Source organism: Chiloscyllium plagiosum, unplaced genomic scaffold (assembly GCF_037043375.1).
Source record: "Chiloscyllium plagiosum isolate Xiang-an unplaced genomic scaffold, Cpla_swu_hap1 HiC_scaffold_12, whole genome shotgun sequence".
Classification (NCBI taxonomy): Eukaryota; Metazoa; Chordata; class Chondrichthyes; order Orectolobiformes; family Hemiscylliidae; genus Chiloscyllium; species Chiloscyllium plagiosum.
In genome coordinates this window covers 70309586-70335152 of record NW_028270150.1, presented here as the reverse complement: position 1 = coordinate 70335152, position 25567 = coordinate 70309586, and the positions used below count along the sequence as shown (strand labels likewise).

The 25567-nt window shown below is 40.2% G+C and overlaps 1 protein-coding gene across 11 annotated transcripts in view; it reads left to right on the top strand.

Annotated features, from left to right (window-relative positions):
• The window catches only part of dmd (dystrophin), a 2003576-nt gene that overhangs the window by 1154847 nt on the left and 823162 nt on the right, over window positions 1-25567 (top strand). The window lies entirely within an intron of this gene.

Sequence of the window (25567 nt, the reverse complement as noted above, 5' to 3'; positions counted from 1 at the left end):
ATGTATTTAAATTAAAACACGTAGAGACGTAATATCTATTATGTGGGTCATGGACATCAAAATAGTGAGGCTAAAATACAGGAGATAATTGGATAGGAGCATGCAGATGTACTTCAGTTCTAATATTGAAGTTAGACAAGTGAAATCATTATTTTTATGTTACTTATGGCTGAGAGGCGAAGTGTGTAGCATTTTGGAGCTTTTCTTAGCTGGGGGGAGGGGGTGGGGTGCTGATACCACTGTATCACCACTGGTGAGATGCTTACATGAGCAATTTCTGTCCTACGCATTGATATGGGATCTTGAATGAGGAAAAAAAAAGCAAGTTAACAGAAGTGCTTGAACGTGTATAAGTTCTAAAATATTGTGTGTATTTGTTACATCACAGCTCATAGAATCAACCAGATGGATTCTAACTACAGCCCTGCCTGCTGTGACATAACTTCCATGTCATTGTATGCAGCCCTCTAAAGATAAAGGGGAATATTCTATTATGCTTTTCAATTCATGTTGGACTTCTACCTGCCCACAAACTTTGAATGGTTTCTATAACTGCACTCCTAAACCTCTCTACTGATTCATAGTTCCTTACTTCTCACCTTTAGAAAGGGCTCCGATCTACTTTTCTTGAGCATAATCTAGATGATCTCACACTTTTCTAGATTCAAGTGCAGGAGAACAATCTCTCCTTGTAACTGTAATCATTCATTCCTGGAGCCATTTCATAAATCTGTTTTATAACTTCTCTATAGACTTCACACTGTACCTGAAGTGTGTCGCCCAGAACTGAGGTCACATCAAGTGAGAACTGGAAGCATGAATTATGTGAGCCAGGGTTTAGGATTGCAGTAGGTTGCTTATTTTTCATGAAATGAAGACATATAATGATTTGCAAATGAAGAAAATGTGATGAATTTAATGTATCAGAAGATGAAAAGCATGTAATGTTTGATTAAGTTTGTAATGTTAGGGCTGCTGAATTTCAGCATTAAGGCATTAGATGTGCAGCCAGGTATGATTGTTCTGGAGCTTGTGTCAGCTGGTTTTAGGCTGCCAGTGATGAGGAAATTGGAAATGTCAAACCATGAGGTAGGAATGCAAGGAGATAGTTTGGATTGATCTTTGAGCATTTCTTCTTTGTTTCTAAGGATGATAAAGTATCCACAGCCTGCCACTTAATGTTGTGCTTAAATTTGATACAAGAAACTATTTTGTGATATCATCCACAATCAGACAATGTTATTGTCACTGAACGACTGAGGTTCTTCCCCAACCAGTCTCTTCACTTACTTAATGAGGAATGACTGAATTAAGCAATATTGGACATATGAGTGAACAGCAGGTTGTAGTTTATTTGAAGTGCAATATTTCTAGTTTATCGTGAAGTTGGCATTCTCCATTGAAGCCTAATGTACAACCAAACATTTGGAATACCTGTACCAGTGAGTAGTTTTGTGGGTTTATTTTGTTTGTAGGTGCTTTAAGTTATGTTATGTTATGGACTGTCATGGCAGTTTTGTTTGATTTAATCTGCTTGTTATAAATCTTTTGTAAATAATCTGTTTGAGACCTAATGAAAAGTTATTTTAGTATTGGAGTTAAGATTTTTTAGTGGCAGAGACAATATATTAAGTCAAACAGTATCCTATGTATTAAGTGCTAATAGTTCAGATATGAAATGTGGAAAATATGGAAATTAGCAAACAATTGATATTCAAGTGTTACATATGGGATAAATGGGTTCATTTGCTACTCAGATCAGGCTTTTTGTTCATTTTCTGAATTACACTTACATGGGATATTCGAATTTTGCACTTGAAAATGAATATTTTAGTTCAAATCAATTCACTGATAAAAAGCAATGTTCAAAAACTTGAAATTGATTCTACTTTGCATAGCTGTATCGAGAATAACAGTCCTGTCTCTCTCTCTCTGTCTGTCTCACTCTCTCTCTCTCTCTCTCTCTCTCTGTAAAAGCCTAATTTAAAGGACTTGTTACCAGCTCTGTTCTAGAGCTACTTATGCCACTGCATTCATCATGTCCCACTCTGGCAAATCATTTCCATAATTGGGACACCATGGTCCTCTGCATTATGCTTTTGGAAAATTTGACCTGTAGGCAACTGAGCTAATTCTGCATCCATTGTGGTGTTTTCCAGTCTGCGTCAAATTTATTTGTGAACTTAGTTGTCTTTCTGCAGTGAATGTATTAATTTTTCACTGTTGTCCACCATGCAGTCTTGGAAATAAAGCTGAAAAGCATTCTTTCCTGGGAAAGAGAGAGATGGAGGGTGGGAGAATCAGGTTCAAGGGTTCTCTTCTCCTATTTCATATGTTCAGATGTAAAGACAATTCAGATTAATGTGAATTGTGTTTTTTTTAAGTTGGTTTATTATGTCCAAACCTTTTTTGAAACAAGGAGTTTCAGTTTATTGGAGGGAAAATGGCATTTGAGAAAAATCGTAAGAGTGTAAGAAATAGGAACAGGAGCAGACATTCGGCCCCTTGAGCCTGATCTATCATTCAATAGAATCATGACTGATTCAGTATTCCACTTTCCTGGCCTTTCCCATTCATTCTGATTCTTCTACTGAACACCACTTTCTCTATCTCAGCCTTACATATTCACAATGACTCTGCTCCCACAGCTCTCTGTAGCAAGCAGTTCCAAAGACTCTCAACCCTCAGTGAAGAAATTCCTCTTCACGTCAGTCTTAAATTGTGATCTCTTTCTTCAGAGACCTATGGTCCTGGACTGTCCCTTGAGGGGAAACATCCACTCGGCATTTACCCTGTCCAGACACTTAAGAATCTTATATGTTTCAATGACATCACCTCTCATTCTTCTAAATTCCAATGAGTAGACACTCAACCTGTTTAATCTTTGCTCATCAGGCAATCCCTCCATACCCTTGATCATCCTCATGAACTTCCCTGAACTGTTTCTGATGAAATTACACCTTTTCCTTAATAAGAGGACCAAAACAGCTTGAAGTACTCCGCATGTGGTCTCATCATTTCAGTGATTTTTTTATAGCAGAAGACTATTGCCAATAATTCTGGTCCTTAGTGTCCCACCACAGCCTGTTAGTGTGTATTGTGTATTTTTTTGTAGCTTGTAAGCTGCATTTGCTATTTTGAGGTATGCTGTCTACATCTTGGTGAATTGATTGAAGAAAGCCCCTTTGCTGACTTGCTGGGGATAAAATCCAATGTATCTTGAGAGCCATCAAATTGTATCAATTCACAGAACTAACCGCCAATCAATACAATTTGCTTTCAAGTGTGCCTTCTGTGAAGTTTCTGCAGAATAGAAATGATTCTTGGACCCTCCTGATTGAGGGAGAAGGAATGTAGTTGCTGTAGATGTTACACAGGTGAAATTAGAATTGAAAAGAATGGTTTAAAGGCAAATATGGTCCCCAACTCTGACTGCATATATTCCAGGAGACATCGATGGAAGTAATAGAATGGAGAGCCAGTGATGTGGCGCGAGTGGGTGAAACTCAGCAAAGAGGATAGAAATCAAGGCTGAGATAAACTATGGAATGAATGTAACCAACACAGACTTGTTTAATTACGCTGATACGTAGTAAGAGGTAATGAACCTGACTCCATTAAATTCTGCCTGAGCAGCTCCAGTTACTCCCAGGAACATAAATCCATAAAATGTGACAGTCTATCCATTTCAATCCAAGACCAATTAAAAACATTGGTAAAACTAATTTATCTGATACTAGCTTCCAGCCAGTCTTAGGCAAGCCTAACCTTGTTTCACAGCCGGTGGCCTTTCTCCAGCTTTTCAGGCTGAATGAGCATTATCCACACTGATGGTCTGTAGGCTGTTCAGCTATCTCCATTATGTGGCCACTCCTGATGTCTGCTCAGGCATTTCAGTGGTTGGGGGTGTGGACTCTAGACATAGGACGGGTCAAGTACTTTTTGAACATGGAGTGTAATTTGCTGCTGTTATGTCATTGATGTTTGAAAGGTCAGGTTGTACCTCATCTCGATTTCTGTCTCAAAATCAGATTTGCATTTCTGGAGAGTCACTTAGAGAGAAAAAAACAGCCAAACATCAATGAAACACACCAGTCTGAATTGTCTTGCATATTTCAAAATGGAGCTCCAAGTATATTTCTAGCTAACAGTGGTCTCTTACTGTTTTTTTTCCCCTCTGGCAGGTAGAACCCTGGTGAACCCTGTGCTCGGCTAGGCACTGTTGCAGGAGACTGACATGTTCCTGCAATGGGTTCTTTTGAATGCCCAAAGATAGAGGCCATTTCCAATGAACTCCCAGCCATTCCAGGAGTATTGGTGACCCTCATGACAAATTGCAATCAAACTGTCAAAATTACTGAGTTATTATATTCTTTGAAATAATTGGTTAATTGTTGTGCCAGGTTGCAGAGGGCAAAAACATTAGCATCAGTCTTACGAGGAATGGGTCAAATTGATTGAAGCCCAGCCAAGCTGAAGATCAAAATCCAAACCTTTTGCAGACATACTGCTGAAAGCAGACAGATCACCGTAGCGTGGATGTTATTTTTTTGTGTCCAAAAATACCTACCTTTTTCCCTACATTTCCTACACTTAAGAAAGAATGCTTGGTGAGGCTTTTTGGGACTTATCAAAGTTAAATAACATACTGGAAGTGTGCACATATTTCTTTTGTCAAATTATAAAATAAGTATTGATGGAAGTACAAAACCTCATTGTTTTCATATAATTAAAATAGGATTGTGAAAGTGATATCAGTCTTCAGTGACTAAGCTGGCAGACTGCTTTTTTTTAGATATCTACTAGGATGTGTACAGGAAATAATCCCTGACTGTTATTGCAAAAAAAAAGACTGCAAATTTGGTTTATGAAGATTTTTTTTTCCAAAATATATCTTGTACATTCTTAAGTTACTGAATAAACTGCACAATGTGGAATGCATACTGTGTGTGCATAGCACTTCTGCAGTTTGTCAATTAGTACCAAGTAACTCAATATGCTCAACATCACCATATTTGATTGCTACCAAACATAAGATGTGTCATGAAGAAGGTGAAGGAAGACATTGAAAGTAAAAATAAAGGTGCATCTTGAGGCCATATTGGCCAGAACAATAAAAAAAAGCATATTATGTGAAAGGAAGGAGATTGAAGAACTCTGAGATTCAGTGGGATTTGGGTGTCCTTTGCATGAATTTTAAAAGGTGAAAATGAAAGTAGAGCAAGCAATTAGGTAAACTCGTACGTTGTTATCATTTACCGAGGTTTTACTTAATTTTTACAGCGCATTGGTGAGATCGCTTTAGAATATTGTGGGTAGAATTGATCACCTCATTGAATTAAGGTCTTAAATGTATTTGAAGTAATTCAGAGCATGTTTGTGATACAAATACCTGGAATAGTGGGGTTGTTTCCATGCAAAAGTTGGATGGGATATAAAAGAGTAAGAGGGGACTTGATTGAAATATTTAAGATTCTGAATGGTCTTGACACGGTAGATATATTGAGAAGAATTTTAGGAGTCACTGTTTAAAAATCAGAGATCTCCCATTAAAACAGATGATATCAAGTTGTTTCGCTGAGGGTTATGAGACTTTGGAACTATCTTCCTGAAAAGGTGGTGGGAACAGAGTCATAGAGTCATCAAGGTGGACAGCATGGAGGTTCATGCCGACCAGATATCCCAACCCAATCTAGTCCCACCTGCCAGCACCTAGCCCATATACCTCCAAACGCTTTCCTATTCATATACCCATCCAAATGCCTCTTAAATGTTGCAATTGTACTAGCCTCCACCATTTCCTCTGGCAGCTCATTCCATACACGTACCATCCTCTGCATGAAACAATTGCCTCTTAGGTCTCTTTTATATATTTCCCCCCTCACCTTAAACATATGTCCTCCAGTTCTTGACTCCCCCACACCAGGTTCGAGATTTTGTCTATTTATCCTATCCATGCCCCTCACGATTTTATAAATCTCTATAAAGTCACACCTCAGCCTCTGACTATCCAGGGAAAACAGCCCTAACCTATTCAACTTCTCCCTATAGCTCAAATCCACCAACCCTGGCAACATCCTTGTAAATCTTTTTTGAACCCTTTCAAGTTTCACAACATCTTTCCGATAGGAAGGAGACCAGAATTGCATGCAATGTTCCAACAATGGCCTAACCAATGTCGTGTACAGCCGTCACATGACCTCCCAACTCTTCCATCAATACTCTGACCAATAAAAGAAAGCATACCAACCGCCTTCTTCATTATCTTATCTACCTGCGACTCCACTTTCAAGGAGCTATGAACCTGCACTCCAAGGTCTCTTTGTTCAGCAACACTCCCTAGGACCTTACCATTAAGTGTATAAGTTCTGCTAAGATTTGCTTTCCCAAAATGCAGCACCTCACATTTGTCTAAATTAAATTCATCTGCCACTTCTCAGCTCATTGGCCCATCTGATCAAGATCCTGTTGCAATCTGAGGTAACCTTCTTTGCTGTCCACTGCACCTCCAATTTTAGTGTCATCTGTAAACTTACTAACTTTACCTCTTAAGCTCACATACAAATCATTTAGATAAATGATTAAAAGTAGTGGACTCAGCACCGATCCTTGTGGCACTCCACTGGTCACAGGCCTCCAGTCTGAAAAACAACCCTCCACCACTATCCTCTGTCTTCTACCTTTTGAGCCAGTTCTGCATCCAAATGTCTAGATCTCCTTGTATCCCATGAGATCTAACCTTGCTTACCAGTCTCCCATGGGGAACCTTGTCGAACCCCTTACTGAAGACAATATGGATCACATCTACCGCTCTGCCCTCATGAATCCTCTTTGTTACTACTTCAAAACACTCAATCAGGTTTGTGAGACATGATTTCCCACGCACAAAGTCATGTTGACTATCTCTAATCAGTCCTTGCCTTTCCAAATACATGTACATCCTGTCCCTCAGGATTCCCTCCAACAACTTGCCCACCACCTATGTCAGGCTCACTGGTCTATTGTTCCCTGGCTTGTCCTTACCACCTTTCTTAAACAGTGGTATCACGTTAGCCAACAGTCCTTGAATATTTCCAAAGTGGATACTTGTTAAACAAGGGTGTGAATGGTTATCAAAGGTATGTGGATTTGAGGTTACAGCCAGATCAGCCGAGTTTATTGAAGAGTAGAGCAGGCTCGGGAGGCTGAATAGTCTGTTCCTGTTCCTATTTCTAATTCATATACAGAGGAATCTCGATTATCCGAATACCGATTATCCGAATACCAATTATCCGAAAATCGGATTATCCGATGGAGATCTCGAGGTCCCGATGGAAACATTAAATCAACGATGTGTTTCAAACAGTGATTGTGTCTTTTGTTTACAATTATTAAAAAGGCACTGTCTCCAGATAACTGACCTCCTGCCCTCCCTCCCTCCCCACATTTTCCCTGGAGTTCTCCACAGGGTGTACCCTAACCCCCCCCCCCCCCATCTTGCCCACATAATCTCTCCACATTGTCCTGTCCAGGGCGAAGATGGAACCTGTCAAAAAGTTGCAGTAAGAAGTTGTGTGGGTGGCCATGGCTGCGTGTGTGTGCTATTTAGAGACTTACCCCAAAAAGGCAACTGCAGCAGTCTTATTAGTGTACAGTCCGACTGCCCCGGAGAGGGGGCGGGTGTGTATGGGGTTGGGGGGGGTGGGCGTTGGGTGTTGTTGGATGGGGCTTGGGGCGTGGGGGCGGTGTTTGACAGGGTTGGGGGCAGGGGTAGGTATTGGGGACCGGGGGGGCAGTGTTGCACGTGGTTGGGGGCAGTGTTTGACAGTTGGGGGTGGGGAGCAGTGTTGGAGGTGGGGGAGGTGTTGCACGGCGTTGGGGGTGGTGTTTGGGGGTGGTGTTTGACTGGGTTGGGGGCGGGTGCTCGCGCGCTGTGTGCTGCTGCAGTCTCCTGAATGGGGAGCAGACTTTAAAAACTCTGAACTCCAGAGGAAAGGCATTTAATCAATTAATCGAATAATCGATTATCCGAACGAAATAGTGCCCGCCCATCACATTTGGATAATCGAGATTCCCCTGTATTTGGATATAATTGTGCGAGCATGATATTGCAGCCACTGCTGGCTGTAGTTGGACCACATTGATTGGAAGTGAACACAGACTCAAGTGACCATTGTCAGCTGGGATGATTATATCCATGTATCAAATTTTGAATCCAATAAATAATCTTTAAGCTTTATTTTGGCCTTTAACCTGTGGCAAATTATTTTTACATGATTTTTAGCCAATACTAATTAGCTATGATTTAAAGCTCAAAAGATGTGGGAAATTAAATATTGTAGTTTTGAAAGCATTTCTTCTACATTATTATACCTCCTAGCCATTCTTCTTTCTCGTCGATGATACAAAAACAATGATTTTGTATATACATTGCTAATAAGACAATAAAGAGCTGGAAGCCCTTTTTGCAATGGAAGACCATAGAGGAAGATTTAAATATCTTCATTTGTAGTGCTGTTTCACAAGTAATACAGTGTTCAATATTGAAAATATTTTCATTTAACTGTGAACAATATGAAATATTGACTGATGAAGTTTAGAAGTTGTTCTTCAGACGTTTCACCAAAGGAACAGTTTGGGGTATTACATTAACTGTTGTGCACATGTGACTTATTACACTTTTGCTTTCTCTAATAAAAGAAAGAGTGACAGACACCATTCTAACAGAGAAGATACCAATACATCTCTATATATCGAATGCATGTATACCTTAATCTTTTGTGTGCTGGTTGATAATATGTCAGAATGGTGAGAAAACATGTTTATTTTTATCATTGTGAGTGATTTACTTTGGTTACTGACAGATGTCTAATTAAATATAGAAAGTATGTAACCAAATTGTGTGAATATGTACGAGATTAGTATATGTGCAAAACAAATTGTTGCAATATTAAACACTGAGACAGTGACAGAGTTACAATGGGGATTGTTAGACTGTCTTGAGTTTCTATGAACTTTAATTTCCTTCTGAAATTTGCCTGTTCCATTCGAACAACTATAGTGTGTCAGCAAGTTGAAATCTTTGTTTTTTTTTAAAAAAAATGCAATTCTGGCTGTTGTTCTTCTATTTGGATCATGCGATGAGCTACTGAGCCATGGAGAATCAGAGTGTCTGATTCACTTCCTGGTTCTTTTAGGCCTGGTGTCAATTCTCTTGGTTCTGAACAAATTAAAATCTCACCCTTTTGGTATGATAAAAGGCACTTCTTTGTTTTAAAAAACTAGGATGAATAACTTTTCTAGATTGTAACGCATATCTAATAAACCCAAATAGACAGTGTAAGAAAAATGGTAGCTAAGTGTTAACAGGTTTGTTATGCTTTACAGTGGTATCCCACAGAAAGATAAACACAATGGATTGGAAAGCCACAAGCATGCCCCCCATCCTCCTTCCCCAAACCTAAACTTTCAGTTTATTGGTGACATGAACATTGAGTCCAAATGCAACCTGTAATCTGTTCCTCTCAATTTTGTTCTCAGAAGCTTGATTTTTAGGGTATTGTTTGGGGTTTTCTTTTCTTTATCACAACAGTGTTCTGTGGCAAAACACCACTGCCAATCTTTTTAGGAGGAAGATGCCTCTCTGGTATTGGTGTTGTTGTATTTTTGGCTTCCTCTACCTTAAATTACTCAGTCACTCTTTCAGTGAACACAGCCCGTGTTTGTAGAGTTTTGGTTTAACTGTGTCCCTTTGCCTCATGGCTTCTTCTGGATTGGTTATGGTGCCTATCTCCTTCGAAAGTCTTAAGTTAGTAAATCATCTCATGCACTAATTCATGATTGTCACATCAATCTGTATGTAGTTATATTTCATCAGCTGGAATGAATAGAAATCTCAGCTTATCACATTTGTCTCTCTGTTCAGTTTGGTCACAAAAATAATTTTGAGCAAAAAGCTTTATCAACTTTGTGACATTAATAACTGAATAAAATTGGCACTTATTATGGTGCCATCGCTGTTTGAAAAACTGAATCTTAACTACTTAATCATAGATTTTGTTATATAACTTATTCACTTATTCATTGGAATGTTTGAAAAGAAATTAATTATATCTGAAAGCATAAATTAAAAGCTGTTGAAATTTGATTCCTATCAACCATAAAACGTATATTTTGTACATCAAGGAGGTTTGCTGATAACCACCTTAACTTTAATATTGCATTCAGAGTTATAGTTACAAACATATTTGGCATGAAAAGCAATCAGTAAAAAAAAAACTTCACAAAACCTTTTTTCCCCATTCACAGTTGCTCCTGAGACGTTATAGTATGGATGCTGTGGAGAAATAAATAGAGTTAATATTTTACATTAATGACTTCTTATCAGAGATGTTGACACAGACGCTGTCTGTTCTGTTTCAGTCCGGCATTTTGTATTTTTATTTCCTGAAACATTTTCAGCTTTGAAGAAAAAGAGATTTATTGTGCTGCTTAATATGCAATCAACAGTTTCAGGAACAAAATCAAAATACTGTTGATGCTGGAAATCTGAAGAAGGGCTCATGCCCGAAACGTCGACTCTCTTTAAGCTCCTCTGTTTCAGCCACTCTCTTTCAGCTCCTCTGTTTCAGGCCTCTGTTTGTCGCCCTCTGTTTGTCGCCCTCTGTTTGTCGCCCTCTGTTTGTCGCCCTCTGTTTGTCGCCCTCTGTTTGTCGCCCTCTGTTTGTCGCCCTCTGTTTGTCGCCCTCTGTTTGTCGCCCTCTGTTTCAGCCCCTCTGTTTCAGCCCCTCTGTTTCAGCCCCTCTGTTTCAGCCCCTCTGTTTCAGCCCCTCTGTTTCAACCCCTCTGTTTCAACCCCTTTGTTTCTCGCTCTCTGTTTCAGCCCCTCTGTTTCTCGCCAGCATCTGCTCCAAGGAGGACATCTCCACCGCATCTGCTCCCAGGAGGACCAGTTCCAATACTGTAAAACCCAGATGGCCGCCTCCCTCAAAGACCGCAATTTCCCCCCAGACATGATCGACGATGCCCTCCACCGCATCTCCTCCACTTCCCACTCCTCCACCCTTGAGCCCCGCCCCTCCAATCGCCACCAGGACAGAACCCCACTGGTCCTCACCTACCACCCCACCAACCTCCATATACATCGCATCATCCGTCATCATTTCCGCCACCCCCAAACGGACCCCACCACTCCGAAAAGACCACTCCCTCCGTGACTCCCTCGTCAGGTCCACACCCCCCACCAACCCAACCTCCACTCCCGTCACCTTCCCCTGCAACCGCAAGAAATGCAAAACTTGCGCCCACACCTCCCCCCCTTACTTCCCTCAAGGGATCCTTCCATGTCCGCCACAAATTCACCCTCTCCTCCACACACATCATTTATTGCATCCGCTGCACCTGGTGTGGCCTCCTCTATATTGGGGAGACAGGCCGCCTACTTGCGGAACGTTTCAGAGAACACCTCTGGGACACCCGGACCAAACAACCCAACCACCCCGTGGCTCAACACTTCAACTCCCCCTCCCACTCCACCAAGGACATGCAGGTCCTTGTACTCCTCCATTGCCAGACCATAGCAACACGACGACTGGAGGAAGAGTGCCTCATCTTCCGCCTAGGAACCCTCCAACCACAAGGGATGAACTCAGATTTCTCCAGTTTCCTCATTTCCCCTCCCCCCACCTTGTCTCAGTCCCAACCCTCGAACTCAGCACCGCCTTCCTAACCTGCAATCATCTTCCTGACCTCTCCGCCCCCACCCCACTCCGGCCTATCACCCTCACCTTGACCTCCCTCCACCTATCGCATTTCCAACACCCCTCCCCCAAGTCCCTCCTCCCTACCTTTCATCTTAGCCTGCTGGACACACTTTCCTCATTCCTGAAGAAGGGTTCATGCCCGAAACGTCGATTCTCCTGCTCCTTGGATGCTGCCTGACCTGCTGCGCTTTTCCAGCAACACATTTTCAGCTCTGATCTCCAGCATCTGCAGTCCTCACTTTCTCCCCATAGAATAATACAATACTGGAAATGTTCAGCAGGTCTGGTAGGACCAGTAGAGACACAAAGTTACAATTTTCAGTCATTGAGTATTTGACAGATTTTTTCAGGAATCTAATTTTAATACAAGGGAGTAAGAAGCACAACCACATTGAGTGAATACACCATTTGTTGATTTTGTGCCAAAAAAAATCTTAATTATATGTAACGAAAAAAAGCACAATTCCTTCTCCTTGTTAAAGCCATTAATATAAAATGTGATTTGGGTAAATTTAAAAGGCAAAATAAATATTCATCCTGAACTGATTTTTTTTTAATGTGGCCAACACATTTGTGTAGTAAGTTACTGCTAGTAAAGCAATGTTCCTTGCAGAAACCTTAAAAGTTAGAAACCTAAGATATAGGAGTTGACAACTCTTCCTGTTTTTCACAGGAGTTAGTCAATGAGCTGTTGTCAAAATAAATGAAAAAGATGAAAATGAGACGTGACTAGATACTGTGTACTTTGTGGCATGAACTACATGGGTTGGTTGTCTTGTTGCATGGGGCTTTTTTGACATACTTCAGTTGTGAATAGGATCATATTCAGTGCAGCATCCAACTTATCATAGTTTCACAGGTTAAACTCAGGTAATGTTATTTACATTTGGTGAGCTTTTATTTTGAAAATTAATTCTTTCTTCAAGGTGTGCTGATACATTGTAAGTATCTTGGAGCTTTCATATTTTGAGCTTAGAACGTCTCTGTAACTTTGGTAAATTGGAACAAACAAATGCAAAGGCTTCTCATATGTTCTCTTCCCATTTTAACTCTGAAGCCATGGTCTAAATGTCACAAGGTTCCAGATATGAGCTCAGAATGCCACACTTTCTCAATGGTTTTTCATGATTCGAGTGTGCAAGCATTGGCATCATTAAGAAGATTCCATAACAAGTTCCATGAATCCTTTACAAAATGCAGATGACTGCTGTTTAAAATCTGGATTCTTCCAAACGTATTGCAATTAATGAATGTGCATATGATAATTCTAGTCATATAACTTGAGGCTTGTGTTCTGAGTGATACCTGACAGGGCAAGTAATAATTAATTAGCATTCTTACTTATTGTATCATTATTTTGTTGTTAGAATGAATTTATCATTTTATTTTTGGATAGTACAATGATTCCTTTGGAGACAAGATCATCTTAAAATTTCCAGGATCATGCAGCAAGATTTGGAGTTTTAAAACTTCTTTAAGAAATGAGCAAGTAGTAAAACAGTGGCAACCTTTTCTCTAAATGACAGAATAGATCAGCCAGTTAACATTTAAAATGATCAAAAATCTCCCTGCACTGTCATACACTGTTACACCCCTCAAGTATACTCTGAATTCTCCAATAACCAGTCCAAAGATATTACCAACTTCTGTTTCATCTTCCAGCCAGGTAAACTCCTCAACCTAATTTTCACAGTGAAGAAAGAATTGAAAACTAAACATTGCTGAGTCTTCCAGCTTCACCTAAACCTTCACATTCTTGCTCTTTTCATTCTGAGTGTGAGCTTCCAAATATGTTTATCGTCATGAGCGGTAGGGATTTGTTTTCTCTCTCTCTCTCTTTCTCTTACAGGCTTCCTATGATGCTATACACTCCCCCTTGCAAAACATAATCCTATAAGCTTCATTTTTGTAGCGGCAGCAACTCAGAATGATCAAAATATTGATTTTTCTATTGCATTTATGTGAGACTAATGGTTACAGAAAGTGTTTTTTTGTACAGTATTGCCTTCGTTATGTCTGCTGCAAATCCAATTTGCATGGCCCGCATTGCGTTAAGCCTGGGTCCACTTACACAAATCCATAAACAGCCATTCAGTTTTAAGGGCCTGAAATTTGTGTCCTAACCAAAATGAAGCCTCGTGACATTCCATGGAGCTTGAAAGGAGATAGATCAAGGTTTCACCAGGATTTATCTTTGTTTTTTTCTCTGCTGACATTTTTTTTGGAGAAGGTAATGGATGCATGTACTGCCATCTCTTCTCATGAGGCATATTGCATTTTTGATTAAACAAATTAAGCTGTGGCAGGAAGTAGAGAGCAATGGTCAAAAGTTGTCTGTGTGACTAGAAGCCTGAGTGTTGGACGTCTGATCAGTAAGTTCACACATGACACAAAAATTGGTGCTGAAGTAAATATAAGAGAAATGCCTGAGACTATAAGATGGTTTAGATGGCCTGAACAGTGGCAAATGAAATTTAATCCTGAAACATGTGAGATGATGCATTTTGAGGGGACTAACAAGGAAGGGAGCAATCAATAAATGGTAAGATCCTAGGAAGTACAGAGGATTAGAGGGACTTTGATGTGCATGGTGGTAGATCCTTGAGAGCAGCAAGACAGATACGTCAGATTGTTAAAAAGGCATATAGAATGCTTGCCTTTATTAGTCAAGGCATTCAATGCAAGAACAAGGAAGGTACAATGGGGCTGTACATAATGTTAGTGAGGCCACAGCTGCAGTACTGTGTAGTTCTGGTTGCCACACCATAGGAAGGATGCAATTGTACCAGAGACGGTACAGAAGAGATTCATGAGAATGATGCCAGGGTTGGACAATTAGATATGAAAGGAAAAGATAGACTGGGACAGATTTCCTTTGACCACAGATAGCTGACAGAGGTTCTAATTGAGGTGTATAAAGTTCTAACGGACAAAGACATAGGAGACAGGAAGAAATGTTTCCCCTTAGTAGAGGATTCAGTGACAAGGGGCACAGTTTTACTGTAAAGCACAGGAGGTTTAGAGAAGACTTAAAGAAAGCATTTCCTACCTGATGGGGGGTGGAGTTATAGGTATCTGGACCTGTTATCAGGTTAAAGGCTTGTATTGTACCTTTAAGAGAGAGTGGATGCTGTTCTGAACTGAAAGATTACAAGTACCTGTGAAATGACTAGATAGCAGTCCCAGAGTGCACTGGAAAATTGAAAATATGCAACATTTGACTGTGAAATGGATACCTGAGTTGGTTTCTTTTTTGGTTAAATTCAAATTGTTGTCAATCAGTCTAAATTATTCCCCAAGATAGTAAAACTCAGTCGAGTTTGAATTTTTGTTTTGCCAACATCGAAGCAATGAGATGGTCTGACGTTGGCAATATAAAAAAAGGCAGACCGTTTGAAAATTGGTCAGAGCAACTGCCATCAAGAGAGACCCAAGAGATTCTGAAGCGTTCTCTATCAAAGGTACCTTTTCATCTGAAACATACTCACACTAAAATGAAAGAAGACGACCCAGTGAGATCTTCAACTGGAAGAAGAAAGATGCCAAAGACTACATTAACTGTGTGGTTTTGAAATTAAGTTGATGTAATTTAAAAAAGTGTCTTGTTGGAGTTGGAGACAGATAATAAGCAGTTAAGAGAAAAGGATCTTAGAGTTGTAAATAGTTGTTGTTCAATGTTCATGTTCAGCGCTAAAGAATAAATTGATAGTATTTTCTTTAAATAGTGGTATTTGGGAGTTCTCTGTCACTCGTGTTTTAACAGATTACGAGGTGAGGTGAGCTTTTCTGGACGTTTAGTTTAATTAACAGAAGGGTTCATCATTGTGTCGTAACAGGACTCCTCTGCCTGGTGGTATGCTGGAGGCTGGAACCCTTAAGGCAATTAAGAACTATTTTGATGAACTCTTGAGATGCCACAGCATACAAGATTACAGGTCAAGTGCTGGAAAATGGGATTAGAACTTGATGACCATGATGAGTTGAAGGGTATTTTTTCATAGCTGTAAAAAGTCTATGACTGTATGAACTAATGGATGAAGACTAAGATTCCATCTGCTTCAACTGGGCATTTGTTTCAATAAGCAACTTTGTGACTTCACAATGTTGTACAATGCAACTGTTGCTGAGATTAAAAAGGCATATTATTAGCAAACAATATTTTAAAGAAATTAGAGGGTAGAGGCATAGAATCCCTACAGTACAGAAAGAGAAAATTCAGACCATCAAGTTTGTACTGATCCTCCGAAGAAATCTCTCCCAAACCTAGCCCCCACCCTATCCTCATACCTCTGCATTTCCCATGGCTAATCCACATGGCTGCACATTGCTTGGATGCTATGGGCAATTTAGCAGGGCCAATTCACCCAACCTGCACATCTTTGGACTGCAAGAGGAAACTGAAGTACCCAGAGGAAGCCCATGCAGTTATGGGGAGAACGTGCAAACTCCACACAGTCACCCAAGGGTGGAATCAAACCTGGGTCCCTTGAACTGAGAGGCTTCAGTGCTGAGCCACCATGCCATCAAAAATTTCCCCAGGATCCTGAAAAGGACTGTCACAAAAACAAATTCCTGGAGTCTTAATATTCTGCTGTTGCAAAATTTTCTTTCAAAACTGTTCCCATGAGCATGTAGTGCTGTTGCATGGGGTGCAAAAGTTCCATGTGAAAATCCCATGCTTACTGTTGGAAAAATCTATTTGGTAATATCAAAATAATTGTAACTAAATTTCAGTAAATCCGCTGTGTTCTGAGAATTCATCTTTGTTAAAGGTTCAAAGTGAACCTATTGCAGTTAGGTCTAAGCATGTCTGCAGTTCATTAGCACTTGCAGTTAAGATTTGTATTTGAATTGCTGGCACCTCTTGGATTAAACTTGTTTTTCAAGTACAGGATGAAACAGACAGTCAGCCGTCTTGTATAGCTTTTTTGCTTTCAATCACTGTGTTTCAAATGCCATTAACTTATTGCCCATGTTCTCCCCTGTAATTTTATCTCTGTCGCAATTATTTCACTGGATTGCCTTGCATTCTATCTCACATTCTGCTGCGCGATGATTAATTTTCCAGAGTCTTAGATTTGAGTGTGGGGCTGATTAGTTTCTAGTGTATTGGATGCTCCCTCTCCTTAAATATCCACACACTTCAGCAAACCATGCACTTAATGTCAGTTTCAGTCAAGTTTAGTAATTAAGAAGCTTTATCAGATTTACAGAAATCCACTTAAAATTGATGTACATGTTCTTTTTATTCACTTGAAAATTGAGGACACAAGAATATTCAATTAAATCTTTAGTAGGTTGGAGAAAGTATCTTTTTTGCTGACATAATTTTGGATTGGGAAGCTGGACAGCGACTGAGTGAAAAAGTCAATGGTGAAACATTGGGAACCACTGTGAATGCTCCCGTTGCTGGGAATGGAAAAGATTTGGGGTTGCTGATATTAATTATATAAATTAATGTTATGTGTCAACAGGTTGGTGTACTCATTTGACAGGCACTGTTTCTGTCTCAAAAAGGCTCATGTGATGCAGAGGTAGTGTTCCTAGCTTAGAACCAAAAGGTCTAGGATAAGTCCAACCTGCTCCAGAGGTGTGTCATGATATTTCTCAACAGGTTGGTCAGAAAATATTTGTGCTTGATGTGAACAGAGTCCGACTTCTGAATGCAACAAATGAAACTCAAAAATATTTTTCTGGTCAGTGCTAGTGTCCACTAGTGCTCCAAGTTCCACCTCCTTGTGTGATGACATGGAATTGCATGAGAATACATCCAAATGGATTGATTAAAATTGTGAAGAGACCTTTTTAACTTAATTAGTTAATTTTCCTTTAAAAATTTGTTTTTTTAATTGTTCCCCTTTAAGTGACAGTTCATTGGTTAATTTATTTTTTGTTCATTTACTAATGTGGTCATCATAAGTATATAAATGCATTGATAATGGGGCTGAGTTGCTGAGGGATCAGGAAAAGCACACTTGTAATGTCTCACTTTGTGAATAAAATTGAAATTGAATAAATTGATTTTTGTTTCCCACCTTCACAAACTCTAAGATGTTAAACAGCTGGAGGGCTTGTCAGGGGCAGGAGTGACAAATTGAGGCATAAAGGAGGGAGAGGAAGAACATTGAGAAATAGGGGAGATTGTGAAGAAGGAGAGATTGCAGAGTGTCTGATTACAAGAAGGAATGAGATCACTATGAGATCACTGGGTGATGAAGTACCTCTGCTCCTGCTGGTCCATATACAGTACTGGAAAAGTACCCAACACCTTGGAGCTGGCAGTTCCTGCCTGCCTTGGCTGCAGTACGGTAGTCCACTTTGCTGTAATAATCTGAGTCACTCATCCTGATTTAATAAGTTTACTTAGCAACTCATATCTCGAGAAAAGTTGCTCAGCTGACCCTATATCTGCAACAATTAAACAGGACGTACGTGTGTTGGTGGCCAGGATTCCCACTTTTAAAAATTTATTATTCTCCCATCTTCTCCAACCCCAACACTGTCCCAAGTGTCCAAATGGAGTTAAATTGTTTACTTTTGTTTTTGTACAGAGTTGATCTTGATGCAGTTGTGCTGTCTCTTCTAATGTCAACTGCTGTTCAGGGTCATCCTGGAAATGTAACTCTAATTCAGGACAGTGACGGTGGCTGGTCGACTCACCAGTTTAATTGATAGACATTTTCTACCATTAATTGGCCTATGGTTTTCAGGGAAAGAGGGTCACTTTTTATGTTTCCTTGCTCTTTGTGTTCTGCAGATCAAGAATTTTGAATACTAGTAGTGCCAATTCAGAACTGAAACCATGTAATCTGATTTTTAGTCAGAAAATCTATGTCCTTAAGTACTTATCACTGACTTTGATTCTTATCTTATACAGTGTGAGTGCAATGAAGCACTAATAATATTCTGACTCCATTGAAATATGGATATTAGTAATTCTGTAAATAGTCTGTGGTGCTCTGCTTGCAAATACAATATCATAGTCTGTTATTTTCTTACCCGCTAATGGTAGATGACATCTGTGGAATTGCATTTCTTCGAAAGGTACAGGATAAGACAAAAATATATAAAAGTGTACAGGAAAATAAATGGCACTTATATTTGGAGTACATTTCAAGAATGAAATGAAAGCTTTTTTTCTCAAAACATATGCACTTGTTTGAAAGGATTGAGCTTCAGATTGGGAGAGTTGTGTTGGCTCACACTTACTGCTGCTTTGCAAGGATGAAATCAGAATTCACCCCAAACGGAGTGTGTTCCTTATTTGGCCACAGTTAAATCAGTTATACTTGTTTGAATGTTAGTCTTACATGATGCTCCCTGATTGAATTTCAATATTGTCCACATTGAGAGCAAAATATTGCATTCTGGTGGGGGGATGTAAAGTTTGTTTTGAAAGGTAATGCTGTTGCAGTGAGAAAGCAAAGTGTGTCAAACAGGTCTTAACCAAGTCTATTCCTTTTTCTCCAGAAGCCGTTTATCTTCACAGAGAAACATTATCCATTTATTTATGTCTTGTTGTTTCCTAGTTCTCAGTGTTTGAATATAGAAAATGAAGAGAAATGGTAATGGTCAATAATAAGACCCTGTAGTTGAGTGGTGGAGTCTTTCCTTGCTGATCTCCCACTATAACTTTTGAGAGTGACTGCCAGAACCTTTGAAGTAACCATGCAAATGTCTGAAAATAAACACTTAGTTGGAGTTCCAGTGCCTCCTAGTGTGAGCTGTAACAGATGTCTAGTAAAACCCCAAAGGAATTTCAGCCATTATACTATTGCTTGAGTTATACAGATGGCAGTAGCTACTATCTTGTACATAAGATATGCAAGTTATGGTGAGGCAGAAAGACAGCAATTCTTTTACCACTACAACAGTTTCCATGCTGTGTATTTACTGCTTTTTCAACAAAAAAATCAAGAAGGATGGTTAAAATAAGGAAAGAAGAATCATTCACAGGTGGTCTAAATGCTGTTTGGCAGCCATAGTCACTTTTTACATGTATTACTGATATTTAAGTTTCTTCATAGAACAAAATTGACAATGATATATGTTCAGACTTCTTCTTTACAATCTGATAGAGCCTAAGAGTGCTTGGGAAACTGGGAACAGGATATATTCACAAGTCACTACCACTCTGGCTTCATTAGATCACTAGATCACTTTCACAGACAAAGCAATGTCAGAAGCCATTGGCAAGAGTAGAAATTGTGGATATTTGTGGTCAAGTTAAAGGATTAGACAGGAACAGTTTGAAAGCTGTTGGATTTGAGAGGAACAGAAACACAGAATGCAATGTAAAGAGTTGGGTGAGGGGAAGGTGGAAGTGGTCATCCTGGCTGTCAGGTGGAGTCAGTTAATCTTGCACAAGAGCGTGAACTGGATAACGTACTATCTGCAATGCCAACTGTGCAAAATGGAAGCAAAATGACTGGCAAGAAATTCACAGTGGGCAGAGTAGGTTGGGTTTTTTGGTATGCCTTGTCATAAGACCAGAAGATATAGGAGCAGAAATTAGGCCATTCAGCCCATTGAGTCTTCTCTATCATTCAATGGAGTTACATTTCTCAACTCCCTCGGTTTAAATGATGGATTAAAAGAAGTAGCAACAGAATTAATGGATGCACAGATAGTAATCGTCCAAGAATCCTTCATTTCTAGAAATTATAAATGTTAGGCAAACTGGCCGATAGGTACTTGGTCATCATCTTTTTTGAAAATATTAGGTTGTTAGATTAGCAGTTATTCAATCCTCTGGACTTTTCCCACTTCCTCACCATAACCCCGGATCCCCTTGATACTCAAGAACCTATCTATCTCAGGCTTAAATACAGTCAATGACCTGGCCTCCACAGCCTTCTGTGGCAGTAAATTCCATAGATTCACCACTCTCTGGCTGAAGAAGTTTTTCCTTATCTCCATTCTAAAAGGTCTTCGCCTTACTCTATGACTGAGCCCTTTGGTCCTTGTATCTCCTACAATGGAAACATCTTCTCAACATCTTTTCTGTTGAGGCCATTCAGTATTCTGTATGTTGCGATGACCCCCCCATCCTTCTACACTCCATTGAGTCTAGAATCAGAGTCCTCAAATGTTCCACATCTGTTAAGCTGTTCATTGCTGGGAGCATTCACATGAACCTCCTCTGACAACACTCCAGGACCAGTACATCCTTCCTGAGATATGGGGAACAAAACTGCACACAATACTCCAAATATGATCAGACCAGAGCCTTATACAGTCTCAGAAGTACATCCCTGCTTTTATATTCAAGTCATCTCAAAGTAAATGCCAGCATTGCATTTGCCTTCTTAACGACTGACTTCAACCTGCAAGTTTACCTTGAGAGAATCTTGGACTAAAACTTCCAGGTCTCTTTGCACTTCAGAATTCTGAATTTTCTCCCCATTTAGAAAATAATCCATGCCTCTATTCTTCCTACCAAGTTGCATGACCTCCCACTTTCTCACATTGTACTCCATCTGCCACTTCTTTGCCCTCTCTCTTAGCCTATCCAAATCCTTCTGCAGCCTGCCAGCCTCCTCAATGCTACTTGTCCCTCAACCTATCTTTGTATTGCCTGTAAGCTTAGCCAGAATGCCCTCGGTTCCTTCATCTGGATCGTTAATGTATAAAGTAAAAAGTTGTGGTTCCAACACAAAGTCTTGCAGAACACTACTTGTCATCAGCTACCAGCCTGAGAAAGACCCTTTTATCCCCACTCTCTGCTTTCTGCCAGACTACCAAGCTTCTATCCATGCTGGCATTTGCCTCTAACATCATGGGCCCTTATCTTTCACAATAGCCTCCTGTGTGACACTTGGCCAAAGGCCTTCTTGAAGCCCAGGAAGACAACATCCATTTGTTCTCCTTGGTCTAACCTATCTGTTTCCTCAAAGAATTCTAGAAGATTTGTCAGGCATGATGAAGCCTTGATGAAACCTTGCAGGTTCTGCCCTATTTTCCCATACACTTCCATGTATTCAGAAATCTCATCCTTCATGATGGACTCCAAGATGTTACCCACCATCAAGATTAGACTAATTGGTCTGTAATTTTCTGTCTTCTGCCTTACTCCCTTTATAAACAGGGGTGTCACATTCGCAACTTTCCAGATCTCTGGGACCCTTTCTGATTCTAGCGATTTCTGATACCTCCATGATCTTTTCAGCTATTTCCCTTAGAGCTCTGGGGTGTATCCATCTGGTCCAAGTGATTTACCCACCTTCAGGCCATTCAGTTTTTCGAGCACCTTCTCCTTGGTGATGGCTACCATACTCAGCTCTGCCCCCTCACTCTCATGATTTTTTGGGATATTATTCATGTCTTCCAAAGTATTCACTTGCTCAGCCATTTCTTTGTTCCCCAGTATTATCTATCCTGCATCATTTTCCAGCAGCTCAATGTCCATTTTTGCCTCTCTTTTGCCCTTTATATATCTGAAGAAACTCTTACAATCTTCTTATATATTACTGGCTTGCTTCCCCCCATGTTTAATCTTCTCCCATCTTTTTTATTTTTTGTTTGTTGCCCTCTGTTAGTCTTTGTAAGCTTACTGATCCTCTGCTTTCCCACTGCCCTTCCCCACATTATATGCTTTCTCTTTTGTTTTTCTGCTATCACTGACTTCCCTCATCAGCCATGGTTGCCTCATCCTCCCTGTACCATGCTTCTTTTTCCTTGGGATGCATCTCTGCTGTGGCTCCTGAATTACTCCCAGAAACTCCTGCCATTGCTGTTCCACTGTCTTTCCTGCTCAGTTCCTCTCCCAGTCAATTCTCCCCAGCTCCTCCCTCATGCTTCTGTAGTTGCCTTTATTCAGCTGTAATGCCATTACCTGTGATTCTATCTTCTCCCTCTCCAAATGCAGAGTAAATTCAATCATATTATGATCACTGTTTCCTATGCATTCCTTCATCGTGAGCTTCCTTATCAAGTCTGCCTCATTGCACAACACTAAATCCAGTATTGCCTGTTCCCCAGTGGGCTCCATCACAATGCTCCAAAATGACATCTTGTAGACGTTCTACAAATTCCTTTTCTTGCAATCCACAACCACCATGATTATCCCAGTCCACCTGCATATTGAAATCCCCTATGATCACTGTAACTTTGCCTTTCCTACACATCTTTTCCATCTCCTGGTATATCTTGTGCCCCAGCTCCTGACTACTGTTTGGAGGTCCGTACATAACTCCAAATATGGTGTTTATTAACTTTGCAGACCCTCAATTTGACCGACATGTATTTGATACCATCTGACCCCCTACATATTTTTGTTACTATTGATTTAATTTCATTTCTTACTAATAGGCCACCCCACCCTCTCTGCCGACCTGCCTATCTTTTCGATAGGATGTATATCCTTGAATATTCGGCTCCCAATCCTGATCCCCTTGCAGCCATGTCTCCGCAATGCCCACCACATCATACTTGCCAATTTTGATCTGTGCTACAAGCTCATTGACTTTATTCCACATACTATATGCATTCAGATATAACACCTTCAGTCTTGTATTAACCTTCCCTCTTCTCATTATCATTTATTTATCCAGTGTATTTGAAGTTTAATTGCTGACCCTTTCCAGATACTCTGTCATGTTTGTGTCTGTGCTGAAGATTTTAATAACCTCTCCTGAGTTCTGCACTGTTACCCCTCTTTTAAATCAGTTTTTTTTTAAATTTCCCCGATAACTGAACCCCCCCCCAACTAGTTATGCGATTCACTCATCCTCTGGGTCACAGCACAGTTCAGATGAAGATCATCCCATTGGAACAGGTCTCTTCTTCCCCAGTAATGGTGCCAATGTCCCATGCATTCCAACTCATTTCCCCACAACAATCTTTGAGCCGTGTATTTACCTGCTTACCCTCATTGACCCTGTCCCAATTTGCTCGTGGCTCAGGGAGTAATCCAGAGGTTACCAGTCATGGTGGATATTTTGCGATCTGTCATTCTGCAGGGGGCAAGAATTAGTCAGGCAACGAGAAACTCAATGATGCCACATGTCTGCTGTTAAACCACACTTCAGGTGCAGCTTATGTATTGACCAGCAATACATGTTTGACATTTTTTGCCTCAAGCAATCTTGACCATTCTGGTGCTTATAATAATTATCATAGCTGTGAAGCTGGTGTGAACACAGGTGAACACCAAAGTGTCACCTGCATTTGTCAGTTCACAAACATTCTTCTGGTCTCATTGCTGTATAATACCTTGAAGCTGTAGGTGTACTTACACCACATGGACTGTTGGAATTCAAGAAGGGACCTTCCCACCAACCTTCTCCAGGTAATTAGGCATGATCAATAAATGCTGGCATGGCCAGTGATGCCCCTGTACCATGAATGAAAAACTAAATTTATGTGAGCAAAATGTCGGGTTTGACTTTATTTTTAAATGAACAGACTCGTATTAAACGGAGGTGAAAAGCCACAGAACTAACAATTAAAATGTAAATGAGATTTGAATGATAATGACACTACTGAGTGACCTTGCAATGTCTGTTCAGCAATCCCATATTTGCTTTAATCATGTAGAGTACTCAGTAAAGCAGATTTTCATGTAATTAGCACTTAATATGTGGTTGAAATAGTGGCATAAGAAGATCTATCAATACTCCGATGTAAGGTGCCAGTGGAGATTGGTTTGCTCAGTTGTCAGGCATGCATCACAGAGAGACGCTAACGGCACGGATTCAGTTCCCACACTGGCCGAGGTTACTGTGAAGATCCCACCTTCTCAACCCTGCCCTTTACCTGAGGGACAGTGACTCTCGGATTAAACTCACCCTCAGTCATGTCTCTCTAATGAGCAATCAGTCCTACAGTCCTCTGGGAGTATCCAGGCTTTACTTACTTCATAAAATGTGGACGAAAGACTGTTTGAAAAAATCCTAGATTTGAACAGCGAGTAATGCAATATTTTTTTCTGGTTTACTATGGAATATGTTGATCCCACTCATTGATTCAAAATTTAGAGAGTTGTGCTTAACATTTCTTGCATGAACATCAGTACCAGCTTTTAATTCCAATTCTTCACACTGAGATGCTATTTGCCCTTCATTTAAAATAAGATAATAGATTTTAAAGAAATGATTTAATTGTCAGCCATCAAATCATTTAATTTTCTCCTTTGGGAGCAGGTATTTAATGTTCCATTAATAGTGTGCAAAGCATCACTGTATGAAAGTATGCATTAACCCCTCAATGATTCAAAACCTGAAATGGGCAAGTCCACCTTGTTCCTTTTATGAGTCACGCGCTCACAGATATCCTATGGGGGTACAACAGTTGTAAACAACTGGATTCATCCTGCTTACTTCCAGATAGGCCTGTAAATCTAGGCCAGATGATCAAGGCAAGTAACAGCTAGTTACCTTGTGTAGTGGTAACCTGACCAAATTCTGTACATGCCACAGCGAACAGCTAGACCGTGGAAGTTGATGTCTGAGATCTGTTTGCATGTGCATATCAGTAAGTGTGGTGTGTCCTTTGCAGAGAGTGGTGCTTGATGGGAGGATGCCCTCTATCTCATGGACACAGAAATTCTACGTCTGTGTACTCGTCAGTAGTTTGCTGTAGTTTTTAGAGTCATAGAGATGTACAGCACGGGAACATACCCTTTGGCCCAACTCGTTCATGACAATCCGATATCTCATTTTTGAAGGCTTCTCATTTTCCAGCCGTCCCTTTACCTGCGAACATCTGCCCCCAATCAGCTTTTGAATATTCTTGCCTAATACCATCAAAATTGGCCTTTCTCCAATTTGGAACTTCAACTTTTAGATCTGGTCAATCTTTTTCTATCACTATTTTAAAACTAATAG